Consider the following 15,191-nt stretch of genomic DNA (forward strand, 5'->3'; position numbering starts at 1 on the left):
GAATGTACCTACATATGAATGAGGGCTCTGAACAACCGGGAAGCGATTTTTTAACTCATAATTTAAATGAGTCGGTTCTTCAAGTGGTCAATGAGATACCTTACATCGGGAGTAGAAAGCCAATGGATCTCAATCTATCTTGACTTATTTCAATATTAACAAATTCCATATCCTAACTCTCAATCAACCAGCCATCACCCTCTAATACGAAAAAAACACGTTCATCAAATAAATAATCATCTATAGACTTACTCCGAGAGTAGGCTAGCTAGAAACTTTTTCATAAAGAACATTTACTAATGTGATATTTAAATGTTTTTTGAAAGGGATTGACTCGATACAGTTATGATCTGGAAATAAAAAATTCCAAGAATACCCTTTTTTGAAACTCTACTTTATTAATCACTACATGTTTCGACAGAGTGATTCACTCACTTAAAAATGGCATTGATATGTTGAAACATGTACCGTAGTGATTAATAAAGAAAAGTTTTAAAATGGGGTGCTTGGATATTTTTTATTTCTAGATAAATAAGATTAGCACAAAACAAAAATTTAGTAGATATGATACATATATCGGGATGATGATGGAAGGGTTTGAAGCCTTGATCAATTCATTCTAATGTAAGGTGAGATATAAAGTACCTTCGAGAGAGGGCCTTCTATTGTGAAGGCGGCTCCGGTTGAACTTTTCAGAAGACCTACAATCTAGAGACAACTAGATAAAAGAGTGAAAGTGAATTTATTGTTCATTCACCAAACCAGTCGACTAGACAAGCGGTTGTCTATTGAATAAGGCTTTTCTCCATCTTACCATCTTTGAACATCATTTCTATATTCAGCTGGCTTTCAGGAAACCACAATTCCACATTTGTGATAAACAATCTCTTTTTAGAGAAGGAAGTAAACAAAGCCGATTCCATTGTTGGTTTACAATACATGACGATGAAATAAGTTTTTCTTTGGAATGGTTTTCCATTATTCTTTGTCTCAGAAAGGAGTTTAATCGGTGTTTAGGAAATCGATCTAATTTAATTTCTAATTAAAACAAAACAAATTAGGCAACAATTTAGGCACGTTTGGTGCAGAAATAATTTTTCTCGTGGTTTTTGGAGATGTTCATACTCATATGATCAGTACAACCTCCATGTGTAAATATTCCAGTATAAATCCAAGTGTTCTCATATTTGTTTCTCCGATCATAACTAGAAATCTAGCTTGTCTTTAAGCTGGGTATTGTGATGAATCTTTCAAATAGATCTCATGAGAAGAGAGAAAATTGTGATTACCTCTAAAACGAAAGAATTTGCTAAAGGAATAGTTAGCGACCGAGCGATGAAGCTTACTTATCAGTAACTGTTTATTAGATAAGAGTACCGTTCTGTACCGAATATTTTCTAGGAAAATTATTCAATAAATTATAATTATTTTGCAAATAAAGCACAAATTGTTTATGAATTGCTCATTGATTTTGAGGTTACACTTTGTTTACTATCGATCAGATGTTTAAAGCAGCCTGACCACAGCTGACTGATTCAAAGTATTATCAAATGTCATGCCGGTTTTCATGCAAGGTAAAATATCATCTCTAAAAATTATAAAACTATCAATAAAGGACCAAGAATTTCAAATAAAAAAATAAAATGTATGTATTATCGTTGAAATTATTTATTATTTAAGAAATTATATTATATGTCAGGTCTTATTGTAACTAAATAGGTCATAGCATGAAATTATATTATTGATAAAACGGCAGAAATTAATTATAACAGTCTCAAACCTAATAAAACTATATAAGAATATTAATTTATTAATGATTTAATTCAACTGAACCACATGGTAATTAAATCTCTTTGGCAAGCCTAAGCCAATCATAGTGCATAGAAATAGCACCAAGAAGGTGATCGTTTGAAAGCAACACATGTTAATCTACTATCAGACAACAACCCTGCCTTATCATATACGCTAGCACATGTACATTGTATGAGAGGAACTATGTCTATAAGATTAAGCAGTTTTAAGAATTACATAAATTAAATTATTATTGTAATTAAAGGAATTATATTCTACTGCTTGCCACTGACGTCATGTCTACGTCACAAGCGTTCTACCAATGACAAATTTTTATGCAAATTATTACATCGAGATTCTCAGAAGAAAGGTCTAGCCAAGAAGCTTAGAGAAAAGACAGCACTTCCCTTTTGAAATCCTCACCGTTCAGATCTCTTTTTATAGTTACCAAGACCTATTTGTAAAATTTCTTGTTCGATTTTTATATGTTCTATTTGTGAGCCGATATTTTAGGCCAATCTATTTGTTATTTGTAAATTTATGTTTTCATCAATCGATAAATTTAAAAGCTTAAAGTAAATTATCCCTTAATTAATTCGGTGAAGGAGATATTTAAACTAAAATTCCACACGTGCTGAAACCAAAGCCTGGATTGCTGCCGATCAAACGATTTTTGATCTAAAGAAGAAAACCACGACCGCCAAGGAAATTCACGTGAGTTATAAGTTTTAAAAGGGGCCCCAATCTACGCTTCGAAAAATATTTCAGTGCAGAAACATAAATTTTTTCTTCGTTAAATTATTGGCCACGCCGACAAGCGCTTTAGCATTTAAGAGCCTAGAATTTATTCCTATTGAATTTATAACAACTTGTAGTTAATTAGCTATCCTCCGCTGCCTGAACCACGACCCCGAGCAATTTTAAAATATTTTATAATTCATTTTTTCACTATTTTTTCAAAACTGTTCAATTTTATCAATTGTAAAATTCTGTTGAATCACGCATGGTATCATGCAAGCACAAGAAAATTTTTAACTATTCTGTTAATGCTAAATTATTATCAACCTGTAAATCAAATTCTGAACCTGCACTGTATGATTACATATTTTATTATAATATATTTCAGTTTTGTTAATTCGCTTTCTGAGTTCGATTATTTCTTAAGCCTGTCAATTATTGTGTCTGATACGTTCTATATCATCAAGAACCGATCGAATGCGATCATTGGAATAATTGAATTAAGCTGGATATTGGAACAGGTCTAAGTGGATGTAGCGAGTGGGGTCAGATCGAGATATTTATTCTTTGTCCTTACCTGCTCATATATCAGCTTTTATCTGTTACCTACCTCGACTTAGGAGCGAACACATCCATTGTACAGCAGATGCAGCCAGAGATCATATAAATTCCTACAATAGAGCTTAAATCCGACAAGACTCTGTTCTCGAAGTATATTCTGAACGATATTTGGTCCAAATACCGTATTTTAATCCTTCAGAACTTATTAGAGACGCAGTCCCGTAAATTATCTACATCGGGATTTTTGCTCGACCTGTATGATTTTGTATGCTCATTCTTCACAGGAATAATTTAAGGTATCCGTCTTCAGTGTTTAGCAATCGCTACACTGCTTATAAAAATTTCATCACTATACAATTTGTCATTAGAAGAATCAAGGGTGAGCGAGCGTTTAGGCCTCCCGCGATTCCGACAATTGTATTGAATCTTGTAGTGAATCAGTCAGTCTGGTGTACACTCAGCGTCCACACACGCAATTGCAAAATTTATAGCCGCTACACCATTGACTCAGTACAAGATTCACTCTACATGTGTGAAGCCGTTAAAAAACGCACCACATGATTTGCCGGCCCAACGTGAGGCATTTAGATACAACACTACATGATTTGGCAAATCTCTCTACGTATGTGAGGCGAGTAATATACAGCTTTACAGTATACACCAAAGTTATTAGCTTAATCCTTATAGATTCTATTAGATTGAACGGAACTTGAAAAACACATATGTTCATCATGTGTATGATAAGATATGTTCAATCTAATAGAATCTATAAGGATTAAGTTGATAACATTTTGTTATTAACTTTGGTGTAAACGCAGCTTAAAGAATGACAAGTTATCCTCCTCCCTCTGGAATGAATAGATCTAAACTACCTCAATCCCCTAATAATATTAAGGGCCCCATACACTAGGGAACTTGGATCGGCGAACTTGGTTCTTGCGAACCAAGTTCCCCAGTTTATGTCGAAAATTGGCGAACCGCGAACCAAATTCGTGACGAATTTGGTCTTTAATCTGGATTAAAAACAGCTCTGTTCGGTTCGTCCGCAAGGGCGATATATTCTATTTATATATATTCAATATATTTTCTTCCCACAGCAGCAAACTTTGAAACACTCATCTTTAGACCCCAAAAGACACTGAAGTAACGAACGGCTGTTCGCTCTCCTCACTACAGTGTGTGGACAAATCCTACACGAACTTGGTTCCCCGAACCAAGTTGGCCGATCCAAGTTCTCTAGTGTATGGGGCCCTTAACAATGAAACATGGATGAATAGAATTTAATCATAGTTTAAATTAACGTGATATTCTATTTAAGTATCCCTTTCTACTTCTAATATATATACTATGGATGATTCACACTATGACAAAGTATTTTAAAATTTAACAACATGTTTTGTAGAATATATGATGATAATACAACTATGTGAGCTTGAGCCTAACCTCCTTCGGGGCTAGTTTTGGATGGAGAAGATGGACATTACATAATATACTCACTGATCCCAAGCAGTTCTGTCAAAATGCGTGAGATGGCCCTGAGTGAGTAATAAGTGACATCATCACGTCTGAACTAGTTGACTGATTAACTTGAAATTTTGCATATAGATTATTAATTAACCGAGGATGTTTATAGGCCTATTTTCAATTCTTCAAGATTTCATTATGTCAAGTTTTCACCTTGTCAAATTTTAATGTGGACCCTTGCGGAGCACGGGTAACCTGCTAGTCACGCATAAAATTTAACAGGCTTTGTGCGAACTGGCCTAATATTTTCATATTTAAAAGTCAGCTGAAAACTGAATTTCTTAAAAAATATTTCATCAGCTGTTCCTATTTTCTTTCCAATAATATTAATAATACCTCCACATTAAACAAAACAAACCTAATATCATGATATCGGTAATTCATAAGTGAATGCTACAATCAATTCACATAAGAATCAAATTAAGTTCATGTTGATCTACTTCCAAATTGTCATCCCTAAGCCTTTGGTTTCGAACGCAGCTCGGTAGGTAGTCCCGAAGTTGAGCGATACGTCATGACTACGTCCTTCAATATCGCATCATTCGGACGACTCTTGTGGGTCTTCTACTAAGTTATTCTTCAGATCTTAATCAACACAATATTATCCTACAGGTTATCGAACAGAGAATGCCCCTTTCAACTACCCAATTCAGTCATTTTACTTCCTCCATCAGTGTCACTTGACAATTTGCAATCCATTGCCCGTCTTGATGGCAAATTATCACGGTATCACTAGGTAGCGGATAGCGGATACATGTTCACAAGGGCCTACCTTGAAAATTATTTGGCGGAGCAGTGCAGATTTGTAGCGGTGCATTCAGGAGTCCGGTGACCACACCCCTCTGCAAATTTCCGCTCATTTCCGGTCGCAAGAAGGCGACCCACTTCCGACACGACACATCACGTGACCAACTAGCCAAATAATATTAATGATTTGACACCTGTGCTAACAGCAGGTGACATTACAACATGAACGATTTGAATCCTGTGCATCAATGATTGCAAATGGGTGTGCTATGCGAGAAATTTAATCTCAAAATTACAGGAAAATCTGGTCTTGGTTTCTAGAAAACTTATTAAATTCAATGGGACTTTAAACCTATTGATTTTTTTATTGGATCAATGATCCAATATTAGATTTATTAAGTATCTAAGAAACTGGACTTGAAATCTATATACAGTAATAGTCTATTGTAACAGAATATAAAGCGAACAGCCTGTGCAATATTCTATACATAAAAATGTTGTAGGCTCGGATTCTTTGAAATCGATTCCTATTGAGGAGGAGGAGGAGGAGGAGGAGGAGGAGGAGGAAGAAGAAGGAGAAGAAGAAGAAGAAGAAGAAGAAGAAGAAGAAGAAGAAGAAGAAGAAGAAAGAAGAAGAAGTAGAAGAAGAAGAAGAAGAAGAGTAGTCAGAGAAGTGGGAATGCAAAAAGGAGCATTGAGCATTGCAAGAGAGACGTAGACTGTGGAAGTATTTTGAACTCACGTCTTGCATTTAAACTACATGGAGAACAAGCTTTAAAAATGATTGTATTGCTTGAATGGGTCAGTGACACTATGGATTGCATATCATCGACTTCTATTAGAGGACCTTTCATCCATCACACTGGTAGCGTACTAAACTTCTAAGAGCATAGAAAGATGGAAGAAAAAAATGAATTCGAAAATATGATTCACATTATTGAAATGGAGGATTGCGAAATCATATACGCAATAGGACTTGTAATGTATAATTCTTTATTCGAAGAGATATTATCTGTTCACAGTTATCCAATATACAATCTTGGGAATATATCGAATAACCTACTCGTAAACTGAGAGAATTGTCGATTCATTTAATATTTACTTATGCATCTTACAAGAGCTTTCCTAACTTCCGTATACCTTCGTCAATTGTTGATACTTTGAGGTCTTTCCTCCGTGAGTGTGATGAATAAACTGCATAAAACAATCGATGAAGGCGATACTGAGAACCTATAAAACATTAAAAGAGAGCGAAAGTGGAGACCTAGGCCGTAGTTTGGTCCGCTTGTATTGACGATATTTGAGTCGATAACCACAGATTGCGTGACTACTGTCAACCCACAACCAACCAGAAGCTAAAACGTGTTGATGTGGTCCTCCCTCACCCAACTAAGTAAGTTCAATCGCTCTTTCAAGCAAATTTGAGTTAGAATATACCTAATAAAATAATAGTAACCGAGGAATTTGGTATCCAGCATAGCCTACGTAATTGAATTTCAATCAGGTCTGATGCTGGTTTAAATTTGAAATAGATTGGGTTCAGAACATTTTCGGCTCAAGCGATGGGTTTAAGATAGAAAAAATCAGTAATATATTTTCTACACACATTTATATGAATACTAGCCGTCAGGCTCGCTTCGCTCGCCATATCCGTCTAGCCAGGGGGCTCCGCCCCCTGGACCCCCGATTGGATCGTCCAAGAATGAGATCAGCAGGCTCGCTTCGCTCGCCTGCATTTTTCTCTTGGGCATTTATATCATAATGTTAGGACAATCCAGTCGGGGGTCCAGACTAAACGGCTGGCTAAACGGATATGGCGAGCGAAGCGAGCCTGACCGCTATAGTAATATAATTTTCCCAGGATTGAAGAAGCAGTGCCCAATCAATTTTTCCGCGATAAATGCATTTAAATCTTCAACTTGGTGCCAACCTAACAAAGTCAACTCAACTTAATGCCAACCTGACAAAATTATTAATTTAGTTGCCAGTTAACAACTGTTTCGAAGAGGTACTCTATCTAGATTATAGTTCTATAGTAACATATGATATGGAAATTTCAATTATAATTAACAGATTGGGAGAAGAAGAATACACATGCTAAAAGACATACTTTAAACCCTTAAAAACAACCCTTAGAGTTAAAATATTGCCAAAAGATTCCTTAGTGCGCTTCTAAAGGGCCAACTTAACATACCTATCAAATTTGAACGTTTTTGGTCCGGTAGATTTTTAGTTATGCGAGTGAGTGAGTGAGTGAGTGAGTGAGTGCCATTTCGCTTTTATATATATATAGATAAGAATCAAGGCATGGTCACAAAAGTGCGACCTCATTCCTAGTTGGTTACAAACCCACTAAAACATAATATATAATCTATAAAACACATACAGCTGTGCTAATAGTAAAGTTGTGTTTCTTTTCTGGCTCAAAATTTTGCAAAATTACTAAAAAATTTCCAATTTGTAGATGTTTGAGTGAAATGTTTCTGTTTTTAATTAGTTTTTAATCATCAAAATTTAAAATTTTTAGTTTAGTTATTAGTTTTTAAGTGGAAATCAGACTTTTTGAAGTGAAAAGTGAAATCTTAACCTCATTCTTTTTTGAAACTTTTATTTGTAAAAATTTTGGGAGAAGACAGTTTTGGGCTATGCCTGTTGTCTTCTCCCAATCATATTATATATTATAATTATGATTTATGATTGTCAATGAAATAAATAAATAAATAAAAATAAGTTCCATTACCTATTATATTATTGACTTCATCAACTATCAACAACACACAAATCTCCGACTGAATTTGGCATCCACATAGAATAAATTCAAATTCAAATTCATTTATTTGCCATAAAATGATACAAATTTATAAAATAAATATTCTAACTTACAAAATGGCACTACCGGCAAAGAAAACTTGTGCGCCGGCAGTGAGTTCGAACAACTTAGGTACAGCAAACTTGCTGTTCTTCTATTGTTGTCAATACAAAGAAAATAGAGCTTATTCAAACCACTAGAAAAATAAAATTACTGAAACCAGGTCACTTCTCAATCTTTACAAACGATAAGACAAAGTAACAAAATTACAAGCAAATGACGAACTAAAAAAGACCAATACTAGGAAGCCATGACAATTTTTTTTAAATAATCTATCATTTAAAGAATTGGCTTATAGTCCAGTCAAGGAAAGGTTATAGAGGGAAAAGTTGGGAAGACAATTTTTGACCCCGCAGTTGTGTTAAGGGTAGTAAGGAGATAAACATATCAAAAGTCCCCACCCCTACCCACTGTGCTAAGGTGGTGGGGGTGGTTTAAAGGTACCATGTTTTGGTTTCTCGCATAAAACTCAAGAACTATGTATCCTAAGGACTTGACTGTCATATAACAAATTAAAGCTTACATGATTCCCTACAATTTTCATTTTAAATTTTTTTCATATCTCTTCTTGTTTTTGAGATATTTGCTCTTGAAGGTGTGTAATTTTTAAAATAACAGTTTTTTATTCAATGTTTTGCTCTTTCAGGGCTTATAACTCTTCAACAATGCATAAAAGAAACTGATGCTCATCGTAGATTTGTAGAGCATTGAGTTCTCTTTGTAATCATGTATTATTCAACTATTCCAAGTTTTCGTTTCATTGTTATAGTTATAGCAGCTTCAATGTAGGGGTGAAATTTTCATTGCTGCAACAATTGATCGTTTGACTATGATATTTGAAGGGGGTGTCTGTGACACAATCTTTGACTTTGCAGCTTAATTTGGACTAATTAGTAGGCTAGGTGAGCATAGCAGAAGTGCGCATCTTTATTCCCTCTGTTGAAGGTGTGGAACCGCTGAGTTGACACTTGTTGCAGCAATGAAAATTTCACCCCCTACATTGAAGCTGCTATAACAATAAAACGAAAACTTGGAATAGTCGAATAATACATCATTTCAAAGAGAATTTAATGCTCTACAAAGACACAACATTGAATAATAATAATAATATCGAGTGACCTGGCTGGCTCAGGTCTGGTGTCAGAGTTTTCAGGTCGCCACTGATCAATTTCAGGGCCTCTGACATGACCTAACGACTGCTTTTTAGGCAGCCGGGACCGACGGCTTAACGTGTCTATCCGAAACACGGGAGTGGCCCGAGATAAATATCTTGCCCGGGCCGGGATTTGAACCCGGGCCTCTGAATCATGAAGCCAGCATCTGATCCACTCGACTACGGCCACTCCATTGAATAAAAACCTGTTATTTCAACAATTACACACCTTCAAGAGCAAATATCTCGGGAACTGTTGGGAATATCACAAAATTCCACTGAACAAAAAGTGTATAACATTTATCAAGCTTCATTTTTGAACAGTTAGTTATGTCGGTTGTACGCATTGTTCTCAAGCTATGAGCGTGGAAGCAGAACAGTGAAAAATGCAACTTTTAAACCACCCTCATCCCCTTAGCACATGAGTTAGGAATAGGGACTTTTGATATGTTCTCCTTCTAACAAAGTTAGTCTCATTAAAGTAGCAAAGTCAAAAATTTTGTTTAAAACATTCCCTCCAAATTCCTTTGTCAATTTGTCTATTGTTGCAAAAATGGAGATTTCACACTCAACACTAAAGCTGCTGCAAAAGGTGTAGAGAAATTTGTAAAAGTGTGAAATTATACAGTCATCAAATTGAAGAGAATTTGATGCTCTATAAGTTCATAATCAACATGGATTCTCCCCATTGATTTTTTAAAAGTTATAAAAGCCAAAATAGAAAATAATTGGTGGCAATCGTGTTTTTTCAAAAATGTCACACCTTCAATAGCGAGTATCTCAAAAACGAGATAGATAGATAGATAGATAAATGACTTTTATTTACACTTTACAATAAAAGTGATGTGGGCGAAATTGAGGCAATAGAAGCCCCCTCTTCCATTTAACCCACGATGATAAGTTACATAAAAATAATAATACATTACACTATGAAATTAAATGATAATTAAAAATTATAAGGAAACAACTAAATCAATTCACTACAAATTGAATAAATCAAGAGGAAAAAAAGAGAAAACTAAAAGCAAGAAATCTTAATAGTGAATAAATTTCACTCACACAAAACATTCACACACCCACACACACACACACACACACACACACACACACACACACACACACACACACAAACACACACACAAAATCACACTTACACCTCTAAAGAACATAGAGTAAAACCGCCTAGTTAAGCCCCCCCCCCCTGATCCACGCCACGACAGCCGCACTGAACCGGCGTTGACTGTCGAGCAGCCTAATATGAGCTGGCAGTGAATTCCATAATCTAATCGCACTAACATCGAATGACTTATTATATAGCTCAGTTCTGTGAATTGGAACGGACAATGAGCAAGCTCCATGACGCGTCCCACCCCTGCCAACATCGCCCATGAAGCGAAACCCCGCTGCCAAGTAATTGGAAGACCGAGATTTCAAGAGTTTGAAGAGGAACATGAGTGCATGGAGACTCCTGTACTCGTGCAGTCTTAGAAGTTTGAGCTGTCCAAAGTATTGAGTAATTTGTTTGTCACGTCGTAAACCAAAGATGAAGCGCACACATTAATTCTGAGCGCGCTGCAATCTCTGAGTAAGTTGAACAGTCATGTCCATAGTCACTAAGTCACAGTAGAAAAAAAAGGGGAATATCAATGTTTTAACTAACATGATTTTAGTAGGAAAAGGTAAAAGGTGTCCAATCCTTTTCAAAGAGTTAATCCCAGCTACAACTTTGTTACTAGTCGAGTTTACATGGTCTGTCCAGTCGAGAGTATTTGTAAAAGTCAAACCAAGATTCTTCACCCTGGTGCTGTAGTCAAGTTGAACATTGTTTATTCTTATGCGGGGTAAGTCATTAAGGCTTAGTCTAGTCAAGAGTCTTGAGTGACCTACAACCATGATCTGCGATTTGCTCTCATTAATTTTTAAACCATTATTCTCCGTCCAGGTGATCACACGGGCAAGGTCATGGTTCATGTCAAGAAGAGATATGAAAAAAATTAAAATGAATATTGTAGGGAATCATGTAAGCTTAAATTTGTTATATGACAGTCAAGTCCTTAGGATACATAGTTCTTGAGTTTTATGCGAGAAACCAAAACATGGTACCTTTAAACCACCCCCACCACCTTAGCACAGTGGGTAGGGGTGGGACTTTTGATATGTTTACCTCCTTACTACCCCAGAACTGAGAGGTCAATAATTATTGTCTTCCAAACATTTCCTCTATACCCTTTTTTGAGCATACGGGATAGGAAATTCACGAGTGTCGCATCATCACGTCTGAACTACAGGATTGATTAACTTAAAATTTTGCATAAAGATTCTTAATTTACCGAGGCTGGTTATAAGTCTATTTTAAGTTCTTCAAGATTTCAGTAGGTCAAGTTTTCAATTAGACTCTAGCGAAGCACGGGTTACCTGCTAGTGTATAATAAAACAACGGTCACTGGAAGACATCTCAACAGGAACTGCATATTGTATTGTTCTTAGGGGTTGTTTTTTACAGAAAACAGAACAATCATAGAACAACTCAATTTAAAATCTACAGTAGGTACTTCCTGCTGATCTCAACAATTGAGGTAGAAAAAGGGATGAAATATCACATGTTTTATAAGGGCTTTGTATTAATTTCATTATGTGACCCTCATTCCTTGCCTCTCCAACCCTTGGCAACCCCATCCAAGTCCAATCTGAATGAAAATTGGAAAAAAGAAATAATGTGTGCAAGAAAGAAGGAAGAGGAGAATTAAGTTCAATAGAATAGTCTAAATGAGAATTGGGAAAAAAAGAATAAGTATAAGAAAAAAGGAAAATGAGAATGAAGTTCAATTATTGGAAAACGGAGAGATATGATCAAGGGGCGGGGAAGTCAATAAAGGGGCGGGGATTAAGAGCGAAGAAGTCAGAATAAAAATTGAAACAAAGAGAGAATAATCACCGTAATTAAGTTGAAATGTAGTATTATCCAATCCAATGTTCTTATAGAGTAGAACCGTACTTAGGCAGCAGCCTCTCCAAGTAAGTGCTCCATAAAATTCCACTTGAATTCATCCAATCTTCTCAGTTCTAAATCTCTAACAAAAGATGCGAACAAGAATGAAAAGAAGAGACAATAGAATTGAGAAGAAGGTGAAGAACAATGTATATGTGGTTGGTAGTGAAGAGGAATTCATTGGAAGTGTTTAGGCTGCAATAAATTTTATTCGAGGGCCCAAAGACGGAAGAAGATTTAAACGTGCAGAGCGAAGAGAAAAGTCAAGGAGAGAGGTGGCAAGAAATAAGAGGGACAGAGAGGAAGAAACTACAGGGTTACAGCAGCTGGACAGCAGTGGGTTTCATGTTGTGCAGCTCACTCTCTCGAGATCTGTGACGTCACAATGATCTGCCAGTCAACCACCCTTCTCCTCGCCCACTCCTCGTCATAACTCGTCATCATCCCCATCGCAGTTGAGAGACGGCATCGCATCATCACAAAAACGTGCGTGAATGATTTTACGACCTAGTTCGCTTTATCTGCACCCGCGAGAGTGTGTGCGTGTGTGTGTGTGTGCAGTAACTGCCCCCCATTTGGCAGGCGAGGGGTGGAAAGTCGTAAAATTCGAAACTCCACCCCGTTGCTCCATCCCGGCGAGGATGCGACCCCAGAAAAGAGGCTAGAATACAAAGCTAGCTGTGCTATTAGAGAGCAAAGAGGACCGACCAGATTCCTATTCGATTTTCCGACGTGAATCATAGCACTTGGTCTAATCAAAGCCTGTCGACAATTCCTTCTTTCTTCGCTGTCCTTATTTACTTTTTCTTTCTCTCTTATCCATGCAATCTTCTCCCAGAGTCAAACACATCTCCAGACTTCTAGCAACACCAGTCAGGTAAGATCTAGAGCGAATACTACCGTACTGTTCTAATTTATTTATCTGTCTTTGGAATAATGTTTATGTATTGTTATTTGTATATAGGTAACGGTTCCAATGATACACTTCTTTGATAGGTGGACTAAAGATAACTTAAGCTGTGATGAAGAATACAGCAAACCGTATTTAAAAAATTGAATAACATGAAATAGAAAATGTTAGCATAGAGTTTCAGGTGTTGTTGCAAGATTGATTTGATTCATAGGTACAAACGAATTAATAAGATCGCATGTAGAATTGCAAGAGATTTTCTCATAAAGAAGATCCAAAATCCTCTGATACCTCGATAGAAATGGTGGAAAATTGCACATTTTTCTGCACATTAAAAATCTTCTTCTTCTTCTTCTTCTTCTTCTTCTTCTTCTTCTTCTTCTTCTTCTTCTTCTTCTTCTTCTTCTTCTTCTTCTTCTTCTTCTTCTTCTCCTTGCCTTCAAGAATTGAGGATATTTACCGACCGTTTCACTTGATCGGAAATTAACAGTGTTATTATTTCTGTTAAATTAATCTAATTATATGGAGATCGGTGTTTTGCATAAAATAAAACTTGATGTAATCAGTGACCAGTCAGGAATTATCACTGTAAGACAGGATTTATTGAAATACTTGGAAAATAAGAAACACCATGTTTTTCAGAATAGGGAGGGTTTAAACATTCAAATTTCATAGATTTGAAAGTCTCAAATGCACTCAATCCCATTCTCTGAGACTACTGACCATGTTAACGAGCAAAAATAAATAATTTCATAGATATGTCTGTTTTGATAAAATTATTGACCAGATTTCAAACATTCTATGAATAATTTTGGAATATGAGAGGTGATTGCTGAATTTTATTCATTTTTTAAATATAACAATCAATAACTTACACTGATCTTACACAACATTATGATAAATTCAGCATGTTCAGGTCAAAGTGTGGAAGAGCCTGTCTAGTAACTTTCTTAACACATGAGAAAATGAGCAAAACGCTAGCAAGAATATTATGGCATTGAATATAAAAACGTTTAAGTCTTACTTCTACGCGAAGTTCTATTGGAAAATATTATGTGAGTAGGAAAAAATATCAACATATGAATTTTTTTGCAGAATTGGTAAGTTCATAGCTCTTTGTGAGCACATCGAACTTGAGAGTAGCTCATAATTTTCTTTATGGAGTTTTGTGTGCATATTTTTATCGATTATGCCCCTAGTTCAACTTTGGATTAGAATGTGATATGGTACAAATAAAATAGAATCTCAGCTAGTACTTACAAATATTGTGATAATGTATCAGGTCGGTTTTACTGACTTTAATCTTTCTGGGTCAACTAACTCAAGGATGTGGCATTTACCTGTTGCCATAAATAATATAAACACTCTGAAAATTATTGCTTGTATTAGCGACAAGAACATATTTATTTATATTATATTATCGATAGTTAATTAAATGGTTGGTCATTGGTGAATCAGCTAAGGCGTAATTGTCATCCTTTACTGAAAATTTGCAAGATGACATAGTCTTGGAAGAATACTTTTAGAATATATCCAGATTTCTCAGATCATACTGAATAGATAATATTAATGATGAATGGTTAATGCAAACTCAAGTTTATAATGTGCTGTAAGTGAATCCCAGATGAATATAAACTTCTGTTTCTTCTGTTCGTTCTAGTTGTTTATTCACAGAGTAAATAGGGATTTCAATATTTTTTCTATACCTAGTTTAATTGTTCAAGTAGATCTTTCATTCCAGTGACACAGTTATTAACTCTTCTTTCAAGTATCATCACTATATAGTAGCATCCAGTAACGTGAGATTTTACAGAAGTTAAAAATTAGAATTCATAAGGAATTGTGGTAGAATATCAACCCTACGGTACCTGATTCATGAAACTTGAACTGCATTATTAGTAGGGTTTGA

At 35.7% G+C, this 15,191-nt stretch overlaps 1 protein-coding gene across 1 annotated transcript in view; it reads right to left on the reverse strand.

The window, feature by feature from the left end:
• LOC111044310 (carbonic anhydrase 2) overlaps window positions 1–790 on the reverse strand; it is a 73,917-nt gene extending 73,127 nt beyond the window's left edge. The window contains exon 1 of the mRNA XM_039434862.1: window positions 646–790. The gene's annotated coding sequence lies outside the window, so the exon portion shown is untranslated. The remainder of the gene's footprint in view (window positions 1–645) is intronic.
• Window positions 791–15,191: the final 14,401 nt, after the last annotated feature.

This window comes from Nilaparvata lugens, chromosome 8, assembly GCF_014356525.2.
Source record: "Nilaparvata lugens isolate BPH chromosome 8, ASM1435652v1, whole genome shotgun sequence".
NCBI lineage: Eukaryota > Metazoa > Arthropoda > Insecta > Hemiptera > Delphacidae > Nilaparvata > Nilaparvata lugens.